The sequence below is a fragment of the Mytilus galloprovincialis genome, unplaced genomic scaffold, assembly GCF_965363235.1.
Source record: "Mytilus galloprovincialis unplaced genomic scaffold, xbMytGall1.hap1.1 HAP1_SCAFFOLD_284, whole genome shotgun sequence".
NCBI classification, from domain to species: domain Eukaryota; kingdom Metazoa; phylum Mollusca; class Bivalvia; order Mytilida; family Mytilidae; genus Mytilus; species Mytilus galloprovincialis.
The window spans coordinates 1-20,257 of NW_027468198.1; positions in this window are offsets into that span (position 1 = coordinate 1).

Below are 20,257 nucleotides of genomic sequence, written 5' to 3' on the forward strand. Positions count from 1 at the left end.
TACATTATAAAAGCTGTTATCATTTTCATAAGATTACATTCTTAATTTTAGACTTATTTATTGAATTAAAAGAGCAGGAAACCTTTTTTGCAAACATAATTTTATTTTTTTTATGGTTAATTTCATAGAAGAATTTATGGAATCACATTTTAATGTAACCACCTGGTAAAATTCACATCAATTTGAGGGCAGTATTTTGAATTGGAAATTGATATATACAATGATTTTAGCCAACATGATCTGAAATGAAAAAGTTAGTTTCAAAATTTCTTTGATTTACTAACAATTTATTCAATATGAAACAAGATCATTGACAGATGTTTATCTGTGATTAGATATGAGCTGAGGTTAAAACTATTGCTGTGTTTTTTCCACAGGGTCCCATTACCTTGACTTGGAGGATTCATTTGAATCCTTATAACTCTAATTTTCATGTTAGTCTGATTTGTATACATTTCCTTATTGAAAGGAGCCACTGAAAAATTATTTAAATTTTAAATTGGAATGATTCTTTTACACAAAATGATTTGCCATTTTTGTTATTTGGACATTTCCTTCTTGAAAAAAATTAATAAGTTTTCTTTAATTGTATTAAGTGAATTTGGTAACACAAATTACCATTAAGGGAAAAGTTTACAGTGTCAGATCTTTTAAAAGAACTTGTAAAACAGCTGTCACATATGCTAAAAATGTACATGTTGACTGGATAATTTCCATTTTTCATATGCCCCTGAAAACTTTGACAGGACGTATTATGGTATATAAATATACAGTGTCGGTCTGTCTGTCTGTCTAGCATCCACATGTCACACTGTAACTTGAGACTGCTTATCCAAATTTCGTGAAACTCAACATTGTTGTTTCTTATGATGGTTAAACGATTTATAAACTTTTTGAGTTTCGGGATTTTATAACTAAAACCGGGGGGGGGGGGGGGGGGGGGGGGGGGGGGGGGGGGCGGGGGGGGGTGGTATTTTTCACATGTCTCTTTGTATCTCAAAAGTTAAACTGCACAAACTTCTTATTTATATTAATCTGAAGATCTGTATATTTTTTGGTGATGATTCAAAATTTCATTTTAGAGTTATTGAGGTTTTTTTTCACATGTCTCACTCTATATCAGAAACTATTTATGTTTATTGTATAAAACTTCTCGCACAAGGCAAAAGGCTTATCATGCGTTCATGGCACAGCTGTTTATTAAGATTAGTCAATTAAGTATGAAAAATACTAAACTATGAACATCTGCAAATACATTTTCATTTTCACATCATTTTAATTTTAACATTAAAGGGGGAAAACTCCTTATAAGGGTTGATAACAAAATGTTTGTATATGTTCATTAACATTGCCATCTGTTCCTGTATATGTTGCTGTTTTTTAATCGATTCTATCTCTAATACTTTTTAAGAAAAATGTAAAGGAAATAAATTGTTTCAAGGGGATATTGCTCTCATAGGGGACGATGAAATCCTATTCAGCCTCATATGGTAATACATCATGATATGATCCACCTATGGTCCAAATAAGGTCATGATAACTTGGGGGGGCCATGTTGAAAAAATCAATAAAAGGGAGATAACTTCTTAAGGGGATGATGAAATCTTTAACCAGGTCTTCTGGTAATACTTCATGATGAGGGCTATCAATGGTCATATTTGGTCTTCATAGCTTCAACAGAAACAAGAGGCAGTTATGTCAAAAAAATGTTGGAAGAAAAAAAAGAAAAAGGAAAAAAAAAACATTAGAAAAACAATAAGGTCTTTCTCGTGTAAAGGAAAGACCTTAAATATGAACCATAATATGACCAGCTCTTTTTATGAAGACTTTAGGATTGCAGTGAACATTATTCAGAATCTGCCACAAATTTGTTTTAGCTTTGCTATTTATGTTAATAATTAACTCATCACTTATTATAGGATTAAATTTATGTCTACAAAAGACCCATCAGTGTCTCGAATCATAATTTCATTTATTTATTTCATTAAAAACATTGTCAAACTACCTAAATTTTGTTTTATTTTCTTTACAGTTGGTTGATATTTATTCAATCTTACATCTGACTTGACCAAAAAATAGCTACATGTACGTCCACTATTTCATTGTGCAAAAACTGGTTAAGACCCCTGACTTTTCTTCACTCCCATTTTTTAGTGGAGTTCATGTTGTTTCTTATTTATTATTTATAACTGTTGATGTAAATGTCCTTTGGTTTTGTGAGTCTTTGTTTACTCCTTGGTTTTGATTGTTATTTTCTTGTATAAATTCTCATTGTTATTTTCTTGTATAAATTCTCATTGATATCGAATTTACTTCTTACTTTTGAGCAAAAAACATAACGACGTTTTAAATAAAGGGAAATATTTCATTCATCTTTAATCTTTTCTACGCCCACTCACTTTGAACCTGTTCTGTCATGTTTATATCTTAAGTGTGTATAGCATGTAAAAGAGGGACGAAAGATACCAAAGGGACAGTCAAACTCATAAATCTAAAACAAACTGACAACGCCATGGCTAAAAATGAAAAAGACAAACAAAAAACAGCACACATGACACAACATGGAAAACTAAAGAATAAACAACACGAACCCCCCAAAAAACTAAGGGTGATCTCAGTTGCTCAGGAAGAGTTAAAGCAGATCCTGCTCCACATGTGGCACCAGTCGTGTTGCTTATGTGATAACAAATCCGGTAAATAGTCTTATTCGGTAGGTCACATTCATGAAAGGGAAGGGAATTGTAGTTATGACGTAAGGAACATATCCGATATCATTTGTGAAACGGTTATTCCATAACGGTCAACCAACTCGTGATGGCATCCATAAAATTTACGAAGGGATGATTTCAACTTCACCATTTGGAACTCTTGGTTTAATAGCTTCCTTGTAAGCAGCAACCCTCTATCAAGAAAATCATGATAGGAAATGCAAGCACAGGAATATCGTATCAATTGGGAGATATATACCCTGTATGCAGGTGCTGCTGGAATTTTGCTACTTAGAAATGGAAAGTTCACAATTGGAAAGCTGAAATCATCTCTTTTGTCGTAAAGTTTTGTTTTCAACCGACCCTCATTGTCCATTTCTAGATGTAAGTCAAGAAATGAGGCCGACTTAACTGTATCTGTGGTATCCTTTTTCTCTCGATGGGATAGATGCGTTACACATTGTCACCAAATTTTGAATTATTTAGTGAAAGAACATCATCTATATAGCGGAAAGTAAAGTTAAAGGATATTGCTAACTTCTTATCTTTCTTCCTAAGAAGTTCCTGCATAAAGTCAGCCTCATAATAATAAATAAAACAAGTCAGCAAGTAGAGGGGCACAGTTTGTTCCCATTGGAATGCCGACAGTCTGTTGAAAAACACGTCCTCCGAATGTAACAAATATGTTGTCAATCAAGAAATCAAGCATCTTGATAATATCAGTTTCAGAGAATGTTTTGTTTGAATCAGAGTGGTCCTTTACAAAGTAGGATTTATCCCTCCCTAAGACAAGATACTTGTATCTACGTTGGCCATTCTTTTTTTATAAATCAAAGCAATACCAACTCTTTCAATTTGTCTCTTAGTTTGGAATGTGGAATACTAGTGTAAAGAGTAAAAAAGTCAAATGTTTTAATACCGTTACAAGATGAAAGAGAGTTAGATTGTATGTACTCTAAAAGATCTTTGGAATTTTTAAGTATCCACATCTAATTCACGCCCCCTCTAGAATAGGCAGTTTCACAATAACTTTGGAGCCCGTCTTTGATTGCTGATAAAATGAATGTTAATAAATTAGAAAGAGGTTTCGTGGAGCACTTGGAAGACCCAGCAATATACCGTTGTTTGTAAGGACACTTATGTAGTCTAGGTATCCAATACAGTTCTTCATCTTTGGTTGAAATTCCACAAAACAGACCTATGATTATCCAGGATTTCCTCTTTGGTAAGTGTCGTGAGGGTATATGTTGAGTTTCCAAGTGAATTGTCAATACCTAATTCGTTTATCAAGCAGTTAATGTAATGAGTTTTACACACAATGTAACATGCAATACACACTTATTCCTACATAGATTTATGTTACACTTCATGTAAAAGAGTATTATGTATTTGCTTAATTGCTGACATGATGAGGACCTGATATTATGTAATTTGAATCATAAAAAGAAATATGTGAATATAGTAAATTCAAAAATTCTTTAGATGTTTCAATTAATGAGAAAAATCTTGATCAAAACGGAAAATAATATAAGCACACAAAACTGTTCTTTAATTTTCCATGTCACATTATCATTTGGTCAACAGTTGCAATATAGTTACTATTGATAAACTAAGTTTCAAAAAATGGATTTCACCATGGCCATATGAAATATTGTGAACACAAAGTAGAAGTCCATCAACCAACCATTTATTTACTCAGGTGCAGTTCAAATGTTCAGCACTGTTCCATAAGTGACACCAAATGTGAGTTTATCTTACCTCTTAAACAGTTCCAGGAAAACAATTGGTTAACAGCAATTGTGTAGAGACCCTTTATATCTAATAGGGGTTAGTGGGTATGGTTTATTTATATATTGAGTTAGTAGCAGTGTAACGTCCATTTGTAAAAACAACATGATGTTGAAGGAAAATCTGAAACATTTTACCCCTATAACTTCAGATGAAGAAATTAATGATTGGTCAATTAAAATAAATGCAGAAAACACACTTAAGCTATCAAGTGTTATTGTTGGCACCTATTTTTATATAAATCAAAAGAAATAGGTTCTTAATATCGAAGACTTTATAAACCACTTGTCTATTTGCCACATGCTAACATAGTTGGGACTAGCTCAGAGAGCAATTAATATTATCCTATGATATTACTTAATTCATAAGACCAAGTGTTTTTAAGTATTAAAAAGATAACACACACATACATACAGAAAAAGACATAAAAATTGAAAATAAAGTTTCAAAAAATACAATAATGATAAACAAAAGTAATACAAAAACCTTTAAACATATCTAGAGGTGAACAAGGTAAAAATCAGTCATGTGTTACCGCTGTTAAGGTCTTCTAATAGAAACTTTTCCGAACTAATAAGGTCTAGAATACTTTTAATACTAAAACTAATAAAGAGAAGTGGTATTATTGCCGATAATTCAAATATAACCCAAAGTTCTAATTACATGGAAGAAAGCAGTTAAATGTCACTGAACAGCCTTCAACAGTGAGGTAAACCCATACTGTATAGTCATAATTAAATGGCCCAAAATGAAAAAGGTGAAAGAGTTCAAACTAGGAAAAACAAATACGACAGACATCAACAAACAATAATCACTGAATTATTAGAAAGGCATCTAAAGAATGTTTACTTCATATAGATATATAATTTTAACATCTTTTAAATTATTTTAAACCCCCATTAAGTAAGTGTGTTCTAATCCTAGTGCAAACAAAGTCATTATGAATTCAAAACATGAATATTATATGTTTGTGTAGAAAACAAATAAAAGGTTATTAAATAGCATGATATAGTAAGTAGGGTGTAAAGAGATTGATTGTTTCCGTATTTCAACATTATGTCATCACATCAAAGTTACAACCTTTAATTGCTCTTATTTATTTATGATAACATAAATGAGATACATTAAAATGATAATATTTCTTTGATCAAAAATAATTGTTTACCCTGGCTGGCAGTTCATCTTTCTCTTCTTTTTAAAAAAAATCCCAAAATTATATTTGATAAACCGTCTTGAGTACAAATAAAACCGACTTGAGTTTATAGACCTGATTGTATAAGTTGTGTCTGACAAGATTTTGTTAGGTAAGCGAATGATCAAATTAACCTTTAAGGTCAAAATTAAATTGGCAGTTTGTCATATTTTTTCTTCATTTACTTGCTGCTTTTGGCTTTGGTTTAGAAAGTTGGATTGATGACACCATAACAATAAGGAACAATGCAATTTTCTGTGACTAGTAAATGACAAGGTCGTCAAAAAAGTGTTTGTGTAGGTATAATTAGCACAAACATGACAAAGCCCCAAACGCAACTAACAACAGTTAATGTCATTTATAAAGACTTTCAGAATTTGCCTTTGTCACTTTAGCTCCATACACATTTTTTTTACTCATAACTTTTAGCTCACTGTATTATCTGAAGTTGAAATTTGTGAAGAAATATTCATATTATCCCAATGATTACCCAATACCTTTCTAACTATTTTTATGAATTTTGTATAGTTTTTTTTATAAACGAAAATGTTTTGAATTAAATGCATAACAATGTCATCTAGGAAAAACAAACAAGATAGACCAACTACAATCACTGAATTTTTGGCTTCTGACTCTGGACACTCACATGAAGAATTTTTATGGTTAAGATATAAGATTACAAGATTTATTCAATTGAAATGAAAAATGATTAAATTTATTGCTTTCAAATTATTAAAAACCCAATTATGTAAGCGTGCTCTTATCCTCTGCAGACAAAGTGTGATGTTTAATATGTTATAATTTTTGCATTGTGTATATATTTGTCTTGTATTGTGTATATGCCTTCAAACCCTCTGGGTATATTAATGTGCAGTTCTTTAATAGATAGAAACAAATCATCGCAAGTGTAACAAAATCATTGATTTAAGAGTGACATTTAAAGTTACAAAAAATGAATCATTATAAAAGTGTGAATAATTGCTTTAAATTGCTCTGTAAATCTGTATTATTACTTTTTCTCCTTATATATTAAAAAAAACTAAGTTTCAAATTTAAAAGGTACTAACAAAACCAGAAATTACCTTATAAACAATCACTTCCTTAAACTGGGTTAGAAAAAAATATTTCCCTCATTACAGTACATACAGTTTTCCTTGATGTATTTAATAATCGTTTTCTTAGATTTCAGGTAAAAAATAATTCAATCTAGGGTATTTTTTTACATGTTGATCATAGACCTTCCAATGGATCTTAATGTCTTAACATTGTCAAGCCTTCGACTTTAGTCGAAAAAGCGAGACTAAGCGATCCTACATTCCGTCGTTGTCGGTATCGGCGGCGGCGGCGTCCACAGATATTCACTCTGTGGTTAAAGTTTTAAAAATTTTGATAACTTTCTTTAACCATACTGGATTTCTACCAAACTTGGACAGAAGCTTGTTTATGATCATAAGATAGTATCCAGAAGTAAATCTTGTAAAAATAAAATTCCGTATTTTACTTATAAATGGACTTAGTTTTTTCTGCAGGGAAACATTACATTCACTCTGTGGTTAAAGGTTTTAAAATTTTAATAAATTTCCTAAACTAGCTTGGTTTGTACCAGACTTGGAGAGATGCTTGTTTATGATCATAAGATAGTATTCGGAAGTAAATAAATCCATGTTTTTCCGTATTTTACTTTAAATGGACTTAGATTTTTTGCCAGGAAACAACACATTCACTCTGTGCTTAAATTTTTTAAAATTTTGATAACTTTTTTATACTATGTTTAATTTGTACCAAACTTGGATCGAAGCTTGTTTATGATCAGAAGCTACTATTTAGAAAGAAATTTTGTTAATTTTTTGTACCTGTGTATCTGTATTTTACTTATGAATGGACTTAGTTTTTCTTCCGGTTGACATTACATCCAGTCTGCAATTAAAGTTTTTAAAACATTTAGATTCATAAACTATCCTGAACTTTTACCAAACTTGAACAGAAGCTTCTTACAATCAAAAGATAGTACAGTATCAAGCAGAATATTTATATTGATTTTCCCCCTCATTTTTGTTGAGCCTGCAATTTACAGCAAAAGTAGGTAAACGCGGAACCCTTACGAATTTTTATGCAGTTAAGCTGCATTATGCGAGCACCCTAGATTTGTGTTCTACCCAATAAATGCTGAAATACTTGCCATTGTTATTATCTAGCTCGCTACTATGCTATATACAACTAATTGAACACTTTTTTAATACTTTTTATTCTGGATTACAAAAAATATGACCAGAAAAACGTTAAATGATCGTCGATTTATGCAAAAGTTTTGAAATTACACATAGGAAGTAGTGCCAATTAAGAATCCTTCTGTAGTTCATTATGACTTGTGCTTTTGGCCAAGATGGCTAAGAACAATTGTATGAAATATTTAATCGCCGAAAATCTCTTAAGACAAGTAGTTTAGATTTCCCAAATGGCAAAAGTCGTAGGAATATTGTTTGTCATCAATACGTAGGTAGTCTATTATATAACATTATAATAAGTTCAACTGTTCATGCTGTTGGCGGCAATTTCAAATTAGAAAAAAAGAAATTTTCGTATCTTTTCAATTTGGAGGCAGGTGTGCAAATTAGCGGTGGTCCGAGGTTCGCGACCTTCCACTTTTGCAATCGGAATTTCGACTAGAATAGTTGGTTTCTAGCTACGCCCGACGTAGTCACCTTCCACTTTAAAGAAAATAAGAATTAACTTTGCAAACCTTTTCACCGTGTTCACCAAACCAAAGTCTCCAATTAAACGAGCTAAAAACTTATTTTTATCATTATTATTCATGACAACGATGTTCATTTTGTTCAATCGCTAGCTTTATACAGAAAATCGCCGACAAATTTTGTATAAATTCGAGTAAAATCGTATCTGATTGACAAAAACATCATTGTAAACACATAACAATGGCGGCCGTGAAGACAAAATTTTAGGGTTACACTAATGTCCTGACAATGTCCTGACAGTGTCCTGACAGAAATGAAAACACTAAATACTTTTTTATTATTGGATGGATTTACTTGAAATTTGGAATCAAGCAAGATGAGAACTTTTATTTAATAAATAAAATTTTAAAAAAGTAAAAAAATATTTATAAGAGTTATAAAACTTGACCTGACCAACTTGACTTTGAAACTACTAATGTCCTGACCGATATGAAACGGCTAAAAAATGTTTTATTTTTGACAGAATAGACTCCAAATTCGATACCAAGGAAGAATAAAACATGAAATACAAAAATATTAGAAAACAATAGAAAAAAAAATATTTTTAAGAGTTAGAAAACTTGACCTGACCAACTACGTCATCCCGTGACTAATGTCCTGACCGATGTAAAATGATAATAACTTTTTTGTTCTTTGAAGGATCGACTTCAACTTTGATGTCAAGGAAGATTCTAACATTGCATACAGAGATATAATAAAATTATTCAAAAAAACTAATTTTAAGTGTTATAAAACTTGACCTGACCAACGTCGACTCTGCCCTGACTGATGTAGAAATTGTTAATAACTTTTTTGTTATTGAAAGAATTGACTTATTAAAGTCCCTTACCAATTAAGGATATTCAAAACAAGAATTTTCAAAATAAGAATTTATGAGAAAAAAAATTGTTTGTTAATTTTTGAAATGTTAGAAACTTGACCTGACCAAATTGATCTTTATCATGATGAATCAATGTCCTGACCGTTATAAAATTGCATTGCCAATAATTTTTGTCTTATTGAAAGGGATATAACCACACAGTTTTATATCACTGAGAAAAGTATGTGATTAGAGATGCTGTAGATACTAAGTAAATGCACCTTTTCTACATTTAATATGAGAGGATTATAAAGATGTACAGAATGCAATTAAGTCCAAAGACAGTGACATGAATAATTAAAATTTAATCACACCTACATTAATTAAAATTAAGACAAATTGGAGTGTTTACTTACCTATATTTTACTTATTTATTTCACTCATTTTTTGTTGTTAAGTTAATGAGGGATTAAACATGTCAAATAACATGAATAAGGACAGGAAATGGGCCTCTTTTGATTTCAATATATTGTTTTTACAAGCATTCAAAGTAGAATTATGTTAGAATCACACAGAAATATAAAAACTTATAATAAACATAATTTTATTATGTCACTGTCTTTTGGCTTTCTTATACACATATATTACGAATAATAAAAAGTGCATCCAAGTTCTTTCTGAACAATGTTTTAAAAAAAAAAAGGAAATATCAATATAATTTAAAGAATTAAGTCTATTCTGTCTTTAGAGAGAGAGAGAGAGAAAAAAACAGTTATATATAATATTTGTCTTTTCTTCATCAATCAGGACATTGCAGGACAAGGTAAACATTTGTCAGGTCAAGTTTAAAATATTTTTATTTTACATGCTTATACTAAGTGTTGTAATCTTCCCTCATACCAAACTTCCCAACAAATAACAAAAAGGTTATTGGCATTTTTAGGCAGTTAAGCTGCCTTATGCGAGCGCCCTGGATTTGTGTGCTACCAAATAAATGCTGAAATACGTGCCATTGTTATCATCTAGCTGGCTACTATATTATTTATAACTTATTGGACAGTTTTTTCATACTTTTCATTCTGGATTACAAAAAATATGACCAGAAAAACCTTAAATGATCGTCGATTTTCCCAAAAGTTTTGAAGTTGCACATAGGAAGTAGAGTACATTAGGAATCCTTATGTAGTTTATTATCCCCTGAGCTTTTGGCTAAGATGTCAAAGAACAAATGTATGAAATATTTAATCGCCGAAAATCTCTAAAGACAAGTATAGTTAAGATTTCCCAAATTACAAAAGTCGTAGGAATATTGTTTGTCGTCAAATTATACGTAGTCAAGTACGTATATATACGTCAGTTGTCTATTAATGTAAGTTCAACTGATCACGCTGTTGGCGGCAATTTTGAAATAGAAGACGAAATTTTCGTATCTTTTCAATTTGGACGCAGGGGTTCAAATTAGCGATGGTCCGAGGTCTGCGACCTTCCACTTTTGCAGTAGGACTTTCTACTTGGTTACTAGCTACGCCCGACGGACCTTGAAAGAAAATAAAAAAAATAACTTTGCAAATATTTTTACCGACGTTTCCTAATAAACGATCTCAAACTTATTTTAATCATTACCATTCATGACAGCGATGTTCAATTTGTTCAACCGCTAGCTTTATACAGAAAATCGCCGATAAATAATGTGTAAATCCGAGTAAAATCGTATCTCACTATCTGTCAAAAACAACATTGAAAACAAAATGGCTCCCGCGAGATTACAATATCGGATCCGATTCCGGAAGCGGATAAGGGTAATCCCGGGTTTTGGCTATCAACTTTAAAAAATCCAGACAGGTGACAAAATACATCTATGCCTGGTAAATAAATATAAACACTAGAATTTAAAACCAAAAGATATATGTAAAAGAAAGAAAAAGCAGAAAATATTTTGTACACCAATTTTAATGTCAAAATCCAATACAATGTGACAGCTGGGAACAGTTTATCTAACAATATATATGTTCCTGGTAACAGTATAATTTTTTTATCAGTGATAAATGTTGGTAATGAATGTTAAATGCTTTTAAAGTTAAACATATTACTGCAATTTCAAGGGGTATTTTTTTCCTCTCAATTTTGATAGGTCAGTTAAAATAGCTGGAAGTTTCTTATATAAAAAAAAAGATGTGGTATAATTGCCAATGAGAAAACTATCCACAAGAGACCAAAATGACCAAAACTTGGTAATGATCAAGATCCCCACCCCTAAACCATATATATTCATGTATGGGACAATATAACAAATCATATGAAATATAGGTGGAGTTTGTTGGGCCACTCTGACTACCCCTTTCTGTTTGAGAATATATAACGGTCGAGATCCACAATCTTAAACAATATATATTTATGTATGGGACAATATTACAAATTCAATGAATTATAAGGGGGTTCCTATGGTCACTGTACACCCTCCTGTTTGAGAACTTGGAAAAATTCGAGATCATCACTCCTTAACCATATAAATGATATATGCTCATGTATAAGACTATATAACAAATCAAATGAAATATAGGGGAAGTCCCTGTGGTCACCCTACCCCTCATGTTTAAGAACTTTGAAACAGTTGGGATCCCCAACTCTAAATTGAATGAAATATAGGGGGAGTCCCTGCAGTCACCTGATTGAGAAATTGGAAACAGTCGAGATCCCCACCTTTAAATTAAACCATATATATTCATGTATGAGAACTAATCAAATGAAATATAGGGAGAGTCCTTAGGGTCACCCTAACCATTCTTGTTTGATAACTTAGAAACAGATGAGATCCCCACCCCTCAACCATACATATTCATGTATTGGACAATATAACAAATCAAATGAAATATAGGGGAAGTCACTGGGGTCCCCTACCCCCTCCTGTTTGAAAACTTGATAACGGTCTAGATCCCCACCCATAAACCATATATATTCATGTATGGGACAATATAAAAAATCAAATGAAAAAATAGTCCCTAGGGTCACCCCACACCCTCTTGTGTGTGTTTTGAGAACTTGTAAAAGATTGAGATACCAACACCTAAACCATATTCATTCCTGTTTGTCATTTCAAAAAAGATTGAATGACATACAAGGTCAATCTCATAGGCGACACATATGCATATCACTTTGCTAGACCCTAACACCTGTCATTTTATTCCAAACTCATGAGACATCATGGACTTGGGGTGAAGGTGGGAGTCATTTACATTTACTATGGATAGGTCAGTCAGACCTCACCATTGATCCCTGTAGTAGTAAACATTTGTCTGATTTGTGTCTCATAACTTTTGTACTGTACAACACAAACTCAGTTTTCTTTCCAGGGAAGCAAGTCCATTCATACTTTTACAAGCTCGTACTAAAGTCAACTTGAACTACTAACAGTCAACTAATACGAACAATTACGATCAACTAGAAGAACTGCAATTATTGCAAATTTGTACCACTGCTGACTCATGAAAGACTCATGACCATTCGTGGTCATGTGCGTTGCTATTGAAAACCTTGATAAAATATGAATTATTTGCCTTAATGATTAATTCATTAAATGAACATAAATGTACAATTATATATGAATTTTTAATGTTTGTTCTTTTAAATCTTTAAAAAAAAGTTGAATCAACATTGCCACAGTTTTCATAATTAACCGGATTTTTGTGACAAAAATGTCGGTTATTGATTTGGGGATGTACAGCGGGTGGTCGGGCGGCACCAAATGTTGTCTGTGCATTTTCTCATGAACCTTGCATCCAAAGCTTTTAAAATTTTAATATGTTGTTACTGACAACAAAATGAAGGTCAATTTCAAGAATGACGATTTTGACTTTTACCCTTAAGGAGTTATGGTTCTTGAAAGATTGAAAAATGGCGTTTCCAGTCGTGTCTGTGAATTTACGCATGAACTGTTCAATCAAAGCTTCTCAAATTTTAATATGTTGTTACTGATGACAAAATGGAGGTCAAGTTCAAGAATGACGATTTTGACTTTTACCGTTCAGGAGTTATGGTTCTTGAAAGATTGAAAAATGGCGTTTCCAGTCGTGTCCATGCATTTACTCATGAACTGTTCAACCAAAGCTTTCAAATTTTAATATGTTGTTACTGATGACAAAATGGAGGTCAAGGTCAATAATGTCGATTTTGACTTTTACCGTTCAGGAGTTATGGTTCTTGAAAGATAAAAAAATGGTGTTTCCATTCATGTTGTTGCATTTACTCATGAATCATTCAACCTAAGCTCTTTCAAATTTTAATATGTTGATACTGATGATAAAATGCAGGTCAAATTTGATATTGACGATTTTCACTTTCACCATTCATCAGTTATGGTTCTTGTGATATTGCCAGGAGACAAATAAATGTTAATAAATCCGGTTTGCTGTCGTTGTGACAGCCTCTTGTTATGTTTGCCTTGGTTTTTGGTTAACTGCCTACAGTGCTTACAGCGCTTTGATTAGAAGTAAGCAAGTATTAGGAATACATATTCAAATCACCAAACAAATACAAAATATCATCAACAATATGATTTGAAATATTTGCAAAACAATGATATATAATATATGTGATTATAAGAGCTATATATATTGCTGTAAGTAATCTGTCTTAATGTCTAATCACCAGGTAAGGAAAACCTTTAATTTTCTGTGCTTTTAATACTCCCAATAATAGGTTGTTGTAGTACAATGCACTGGGGAAGAAGATTTTTTTTTTTGCACTGAATAGTTTTATAACCAAAATTAAATTTAGTTTCATTGTATAATGTGCGTCTCATTTTGGGTATAATCATGACACAGGATTCGATGTGTACAGTTACATACAGACAATGTGACGGGTGCCACATGTGTAGCAAGATCTGCTTACCCTTCCCGAGCACTTCCGTGTTGTTTACTCTTCAGTTTTCTATGTTGTGTCTTCTGTGCTATTTTTTGTCTGTATGTCTTTTTATTTTTAGCCATGGCGTTATCTGTTTATTTTCAATCTATGAGTTTGATTTTCCCTCTTGTATCTTTCGTCCCTATCTTTCAAATATGTATGCCACAAAGTTATTGTATTAATGAATTATTTGGGTTTTGTGAAGACATTTTGAATTAAGTAACAATCAGAGGCATAGTCCTCAGTAGCATATATATATACTAATGAAATGTATGATGATTATAAATGGAGCTCCTCAATATTTAGTAATGGACAAATTTACTGAGATCAATATATAGAGGGATCCAAGAGGGTATATCTTGTTTGATAGGTTGATGATAAAATTATTATAACAGGACAATTTTAAGTATAAAATCGTCAATTATCATCAATGTATAAAATTTTCCAAAAACAAACCCAGGAAGAATGAATAAAGAAAACATAAGTTCCAAACCTGTTCGAATGAAACTTCAATCTCTTAATTACTGTATCCTTTTACAAAGTTTTTATTTGTGAACTATTATCTCTTTAAGTAGAAAAGTATCAGGTGTCAACTATATTTTAAGTGACACACACTGTCTGTCATGCAGATCCTTATTATAACTTGCCAAAATATCTCCTTCATTAAAATATTGACAAATTATCTTTAAGTTTTTTTAACGTGTATATTTATTCAATTTTGCAACTCTAGACCATAAAAGTGCTATTTGCGCTATTTCATATTGGCATACTAGGTTTTAAAAAACGTGACCTTTTTATTAAATTCCAATTTACTTCTTACTTTTTAGCAAAATAATATATAACTTCTTGAATAAAGGAAAATGTTTCATTCACCATTAATCTTTTCTACACCCACTCACTAAACGGATCTTGAAACATAACCTGTTCTGTCATGGTCATATTCATATTGTATAGCAGGTAAACTGCAATAAAGACTAATTCCCACAGAGAATTATGTTTCTTACTTGCTCACATGATGAGTACCTGGAGTCGATTTCACAAAAAAAACTTACGACTAGATTGATCGTAAGTATACTGAATTGTTCATATCTTACGGTCAATGTTAGTCGTAAGTTTTTTTGTGAAATCGACTCCTGCTATATAACTTCATGTAACTGGGTTTGCTAGTACTAATTAAGTGTAGGCCACTTACTTGATAAAGTCAGGGAAACAGATTTTCATTTTATATTTGCCTTCTCAACAAATTCAAGATTGGAAAGCTAAAGGGTTTTTTTTGGGAAGGGGAGGGGGCTTTTTTTTATATTAATTTTTTTTAAATATTTATATTTGAAAATGTCCAATAAGCTGATTAGTACTTCTATGTCATGGTGATGTTTTAATGCCAAAAAAAATTTTTAAAATCAATCCCATCAAAAAGTGAAAATGAAAATATTGGCATGGGAATGGGCGACTTTTAAGTGTCATATTATAGGGTCTGTATAACTTGATTCAATTTCATTGATTAATTGATTTTTAGCTCACCTGGCCAAAAGGGCCAAGTGAGCATTTCTCATCACTTGGCATCCGTGGTCCGTCTTCATCGTTAACTTTTTACATTTTGAACCTCTTCTAGAGAACTACTGAATGGAATGAAACGAAACATAGCATGAATGTTCCTTATGAGGTGCTGACCAGTGTTGTTACTTTGTGACCGATCCAACATCTAAGATGGCCGCCAGTAGAGGGACTTAGTTTAACATTGGACCCTATGGGGAACGGATCCCACATCCAATATGGCCAACAGCGAGGGACTACTTTTAACATAGGACCCTACGGGAAATACATACAAATGTATTTGTTTTTTAGAAAACCACTAAATTGAATGAAACCAAACATGGCATGAATGTTCCTTATGAAGTGCCGGCTAAGTGTTGTTACTTTGTGACCGATCAAACATCCAATATGGCCATCAGCGAGGGACGACCCTATGGGAAATACATACAAATGTTTAATTTTAGAGAACTCCTAAATGGAATGAAATTAAACATAGCATGAATGTTCCTTATGAGGTGCTGACCAAGTGTTGTTACTTTTTGGCCGATCCAACATCCAAGATGGCCGCCAGTGGAGGGACTTAGTTTAACATTGAACCCTATGAGAAATGCATACAAAGGACTTCTTTTAGAGAACAATAAAATGAAATGAAACCAAACATGGCATGAATGTTCCTTATGAAGTGCTGACTAAGTGTTGTTACTTTGTGGCCGATCCAATATACTAGATGGCCGCCTGTTTGGGGGACTTAGGACCCTATGGGAACTGCAAACAAATGAATTCTTTTAAAGAATCACTGAGTGGAATGAAACCATATATAGCATGAATGTTCCTTATGAGTTGCTGACCAAGTGTTGTTACTTTTTGGCCGATCCAACATCCAAGATGGCCGCCAGTGGAGGGACTTAGTTTAACATTGACCCCTATGAGAAATGCATACAAAGGACTTCTTTTAGAGAACAATAAAATGAAATGAAACCAAACATGGCATGAATGTTCCTTATGAAGTGCTGACTAAGTGTTGTTACTTTGTGGCCGATCCAATATACTAGATGGCCGCCTGTTTGGGGGACTTAGGACCCTATGGGAACTGCAAACAAATGAATTCTTTTAAAGAATCACTGAGTGGAATGAAACCATATATAGCATGAATGTTCCTTATGAGTTGCTGACCAATTGTGTTGTTACTTTGTAGCCAATCCATCATCCAAGATAGCCACCAGCCGATGACTTAGTTTAACATAAGACCCTATGGAAAATACATACAAATGTCTTCTTTTAGAGAACCACAGAACGGAATGCAATATTAAAGCAAATTTTATCTTTTTAATATGATTTCAAAAACCCAAGTAGAGTCAGGTGAGCGATTCAGGCTCTTGAGAGCCTCTAGTTTTATTTCTTTCAACCTTCAACAAAGTTCAGGCTATTTACATTGAGTTCAACAAGTATTGCAATGTATAAATGATTAAAAAAATTGGAAGAATAGATGTACTTTGCAATAATTTCCATGGATTATTTATGCTAGTTGATTAGGCATTCCAACTATTTAATAAATCTATTAAGACTTTTTGTAAACACCTGGTTTTTTTTCTTTTTTCAATTGCAGTTACCTTTTATGTGAATTTGCATAATAGGATTAGGATGAAGTGATACATTGCTTGATGTCAAGCTTATTGAGGTGAAGAAGAGAAAATCGTTTATTACTTTGTATTTATACTGTAAATTAATAAACTTGTCATAGAGATAAATTTAAAACCTACAAAAAAAACCTCAGTTACGCTTGAATCTTCAAAATAAAGTACAAAGTTAAAGAGCATTGAATGCTTAAAATATGAAATAAACTTTGAATTCGGCTTACCTTCATCTTATAGGTGATTATATTCCTAAATAATTTCAATGCATTTCATCCATACCATTGTTTTGTAATTGACTAACATGATATGGTATATTGAAAGAACCACACTTTTAATTAATAATGAATCCTTTTTCGAATTCCAATCTGTTAATCGTCATTCAATTGAAGTATAATAGTGAAACTGTCGACATAAAAATGAGAGGAAGATTACACATTTTATAATATAAACACAGATATTAAATTATTTGTTCAACAAATAACAAAATATTTTTAAATGTCAAAACAACCTTCTTGCACAACGGGTGCAGTAAAGTGAATGATGGTTATTGATGTTATAAATACAGGTGGATTTAACGACCGAGAAACCGACTAATCAGCAAGTCAACAATAGGCCAATCACATTACAATGAGATAAGTGTTTCAATGACAACATTGAAGTGTGATTCACATTAATATATACATATGCCAGTATGCTATCACTTAATTTGACTGGTAATGTTGTAAAAATCCCACTTAAATAAAAAAATCAAGTTTACTCCTTCAATCATGTTTGCTTGAGGTCATGATCATGATGAAGAAGGACAGCTATATTTGTATCCTTATATTTAAAGTATAATAAAATCATATCTTGGAATCCTTGTTAGTTTTTTTCAATGTATCTATACAAGAAAATACCTGTATCAAGTCAGGAATATGACAGTTGTGTTATTCGTTTGAAGTTTTTGAGCTTTTTGATTTTGCCATTCGATTAAGGGACTTTCCGTTTTGAATTTTCCAGCAGAGTGTGATTTCACTTTGTATCCCAATATCGATCAAATATAGAATACCTTTGAAAAAATACCACGGTTTTAATGTATTCATGACCATTATACAGACCTGAATTTAATAATCCTGACATATACTTATGCTCATTTTCTTAATAAATTGCTCTTATCACTTAGCAAAACTGACTATGATGTAAGCTCTTGTTGAATTTAATTTAATAAACTATACCCATCTTTATAGCTATAGAAAAGTATATGTACAATTAAATGTTGGACTCAAAACTCAAGAAATATACAGTATACCTAATATTTTTTTTTTTAAACAATACCTGAAAGAAAACTCTTGCATTGCTATCAGTTTAAAGAATTAACTACAGGCACTTACGCTTAAAGGCCAATACAAATAGTCATTTTCCGTTTGATTTTCCTACGACCTCAGACCTCACAAGTCGTATCAATATAAAGATTTTTTTGGCAAGAATAGTATACAGGCGTTTAAGTCAAAACGGGTTTTTTTTTGTGTAGATAATTCTATCATTAAATAATACAGCAATTTATCCGACTTCTGATCTACATTATAAAAGTAAAAAAGCATCTGATAAGAAATGTAGTAATTCAATTAATTTAACAAGATGAATTTAAGTGTTGTTTACTGTCATGATATAATCTGTCAAAGTCTGAACTCACTAGATATACTTTTTTTTATCATGAATCAGTGACTTCCATGTATCATGAGAGAGACAAAAGTGATCGAAATATTTGTTACTACGATAAATGTACTTTTTCGCCACTGTAACTATAGTTTATGTGTAATTAATCAAAAGGACCTAGTGTTTTTAAAATACTTTGGATAGTACTATGTTACATTCACACTGACTGCCGAGTTACAATCATATCGGGGGTAAATGCCTGGCGATTTCATACTTGTAGTTATTACATGTAATAAGAATCTCATAATAATAATAATAATAACTGATGATTGGTTGCATTATTTCAGTCTCTTTTGTTTCCATGCTATAAACAGAACATGTTAGTAGCTATGCGTTTTGGTCATTCATAAATCTAAAACGAAACAATTAATTGACCCATCATTTACAGAAAATAGAAACAAAACATTAATAATCGTATTCAACAATTGAATGAACACAATTGACGTTCTATGGAATGTACTAGCATGGTTACTACGAAAATGATATGAACATTTTTGAATGAAAAGGAATGAAATGTAACATCGGCGAGATTTTTCATTTGCATGTGTGGAAGTTCTACATAATGTATAAATACTTATGAGAAATGTCGTAATTTACAGGCAACAATATAAATGTACCGTTTTGATTTTGATTTGGTGCCAGTTTGTCTTTCGATTTCAAGCTAAGATGAACCTCTCCGGCAGAATAGAGATTTGCACAGTTTGTGCCTCCGTGTTTTGTTTAAATAGAAACACAATTAATTGTGAATCAAATGAATTATCAAAAGAAAAATATAAACATTTTCTTTTCTTGTTTTTATGTAGTTATTACTTGATAAAATATTGTGTGGTTAACATGTACAATTTACAATGTTATTATGCCTTTAAAAAATCTAGCGGATTCAGATGTAGGAAATTGTAGTACATTTAGACAGATCTTTTATTCTCCAAAAAACTATGTATAAATAAAAAAATAAGAAGATGTGGTATGATGTCCAAAGAGACTAAATGACATAGAAATTAATTACTACCGTACGGCCTTCAAGAATCAGCAAAACCCATAACTCATAGTCAGCTATAAAAGGCCTCGAAATGACATATATTAAACACTTCCTTTCAATGCGACCAATATTATTTTCCAATCTCCATTTTTCTCTGAACAAAGTATAATTACCGAATCTGAATTTACTTTTTGGATTTGTTTTCTTATCAATATCAAGAACTGAATCAGAAAAATAACACTATGACAATTCGAATCCCTAAAAACCAAATCTTCTG